The following is a 2923-nucleotide window of genomic DNA, read 5'->3' as shown; positions in this document are numbered from 1 at the left end:
GAACTGTGAGATCAAGACTGTCCTCTCTGATTCTACCTCTGGCTGAAGATGTAATTACTTACTTGCTTCAAAATATGCAGCCACTGTTGCCATTTGTGTCATGAGATGATACAGGCAAGGGCAACCCTCACTGAGCTTGTGCTACACATCATTTAGATTTCAATTTTTTGAAACTGTGAGTTGAATAAACCTCCTTTTCTTTATAAGTTATTTGCCTCAGATGCTTCATTATAGTTATGCCAAGCTGACTAATAACATCATTTTTTTTTGTTTTAATAAAGTTTTATTTTTTCAAATGTACAGTTGATTGGACCTGTTCATGCATCTTCACCAGCAGCTGGGGCATCTCTACCCTTGGTATTTCTTGTATAAATTACTTGAGCTCTGTGCTTTGAAACCAGTTTGATAAGTCCTTTACTGAGGAGCTCCTGAAGGGCTGCCCTGGCCAGGGAACTTTGAATCTTCAGTCTCTCAGAGACCACAGCTGGGGTAATAAGCTTATAGTTGGGAACTTCCTTATAGAGTTTTTCATAAGTAGCTTTGTCAAACAAGACTAGATTGTTGAGCTTGTCCCGAACTTTGCCTTTGGACCACTTCTTCTTTTTGGCTTTGCCCCCATATTTGTTCACTGGGTCCTTGTCTTTCTTGGCCAACTTTCCTGCATCTTTCTTCTTCTTGTCGTCCTTGGGCGGCATCGCGAAGCTTGGAGAGAAGCAACAGCCACTGGAGCCTCGTCAAGATGTCGGACAAAAAGGAACAATACATCAGTTTTCTATACCTAAATGATTTGACAAAGGAAATAAGTGAGATATAAGGCAGAAAGGGGGTTGAATGAAGTTATTTTTTACACAGTGTAATCCCCTTATCCCATTGTCCTCCTCAGACTGATTAACAGAATGCTCTGTAGCCAGACTAGCCAATCCTTCATGAGCTCCAAAAAATTGCAAATTGACAGGTCCAAGAGAAAAATCCTTTACCCTTTTGCATTTAGGCCACCTCCATCAAAATGGCCAACTCCTTATTTATGTGTATAAAACTTCTGATCACTTTTTAATTGCTACATTATTCAATTTGAACAAAATATCAATGATCAAAATATATTTGAGGGCTGGGGTTGTAGCTCAGTGGTAGAGCACTTGCCTTGCATGTATGAGGACCTGGGTTTGATCCTCAGCACCACATAAAAGTAAATAAATAAAAATAAAGCTATTGTGTCCATCTACAGCTAAAGAATATTTTAAAAAGGACATTTGAGGAAAACTGATTTCAACATGAAAGAATAATAAATAGACCCTTGAGAGGTCAGGAATGATGACACATGCCTGTAATCCCAGGAGGCTGAGGCAGGAGGATCACAAGTTTGAGGCCTGCCTTGGTAAATTAGCGAGGTCTTAAGCAACTTGGTGAGACCCTGTCTCAAAATAAAAAATAGAAATGGCTGGGGATGTGGCTCAGTGGTAAGCACCCCTGGGTTTAAATTTCCAGTATCCAAAAAAAAAAAAAAAATCCTTGAGAAAAATAAAGATGAAAAACAAAACACTATAATAGTAAATTCAGATATATTAAAAATCACATTCATATAACAAGAATAGGATATTTGGAAATAATATGAAGAAAAAAGACATAATGCAAATAAAATAAAATAAATAATTACTGACATAAAATTCAATGGAAGAGATGAGATAGAGTTGAGGAAAGAGCAAAGAAAGTAGCACAAAAAGACCAAAGGGAGGAAGATGTACTAGAAAAAATATGATACAGAGAGGGTGAGTCTTGGAGAACCAATATTTGACTAATAGAAATTCAAGAAAGAGAGAACAAAAGAAATAAATAGCAAAGAAACAATACAAGAGAAATTTCTGGAGTATATCCTCATGAAATTTTAGAACACAGAGTATAGAGATATTCTAAAGGCTTCCACAGAGAAAAATAGGTTACGTACAAAGAAATCAGAATGATATTTATATCTGATTTCTCATCATCAATGTCATAGGTAAGACAACACTGGAGCAATACTGTCAAAGCTCTGAAGAAAAGTTATTTTCTTCAATCAACACCTCTTTCCCCAATCAATAAAGAGCATACATTGCACAATTAACATATCAGAAATTGTTCTTATACTCTAGGCTCTTATTACTTAGGTGGAAAACTCTTAGATCTTATTCATCAATCTACTGAACTGTTCTTTTTTCAGAGATATAGATCACATCTCAAAATTTTGTGATGTCCTTGTTTTTACATGTTGTGGCTTGCTGATTCAAAGCAGCTGAATTTGAAACAAGTTCCATGTTATTTCTTTCAAGGATCAACTCATTTTTCTGGGTTTGAGAAACTGAATAAGGAATACCTGGCCTCATCTGAACCCTGAAGGTGTATTCACCCAGGAAATTTCAGATTTAAACAGGAGCCCCATTCTCCTGAATAATGCACTGAAGGGGCAGTGAGCATACATAGACCTTATCCTGTAATAGAGCCCAGTGTAACACCCTTGATTATGTTATATATTGCAAGTGGTAGCCATTTCCTTTCTATTTCCCCACATTTGTCAATGTGGAGCCTCTTCTCTTTCCAAGTAGACTGAGTTCTATGTTGATGTGATTGAAGTCCCTCAGTAGGGTTCCTCTATGGCCCTTCACAATAACTGCATTTATTTTGAGTGATGTCAAGGTTATTGGAAATATTGACACTGTGACTGCAAAAAATGGTCTTCATTTTAAAAAAATGTGTGTACCACTGCACCGAGCTTACTCTGATTAGTTTTTAATTACTTTTAAAAAAATGACCTTTTTTATTCTTTTTTAAAAATTTTGTCCATTGAAGATGGTCATGAACAATGGGATTTAGATCAGAAAACATTTAAGTAATAAGTACTCGTTGAACACTTATTATGTGTCAAGAACCCTGCCAGGTGTAGTTCGGGAAC

The 2923-nt window shown here is 36.5% G+C and overlaps 2 pseudogenes; both read right to left on the bottom strand.

The window, feature by feature from the left end:
* Window positions 1-266: 266 nt before the first annotated feature.
* Window positions 267-695, bottom strand: LOC114092071 (small ribosomal subunit protein eS25 pseudogene; annotated as a pseudogene).
* Window positions 696-2171: 1476 nt separating this feature from the next.
* Window positions 2172-2712, bottom strand: LOC114089298 (large ribosomal subunit protein uL6 pseudogene; annotated as a pseudogene).
* Window positions 2713-2923: the final 211 nt, after the last annotated feature.

Source organism: Marmota flaviventris, chromosome X (genome assembly GCF_047511675.1).
Source record: "Marmota flaviventris isolate mMarFla1 chromosome X, mMarFla1.hap1, whole genome shotgun sequence".
Classification (NCBI taxonomy): Eukaryota; Metazoa; Chordata; class Mammalia; order Rodentia; family Sciuridae; genus Marmota; species Marmota flaviventris.
The sequence above is the reverse complement of the archived record's forward strand: the minus strand, read 5'-3'. Positions and strand labels throughout refer to the sequence as shown.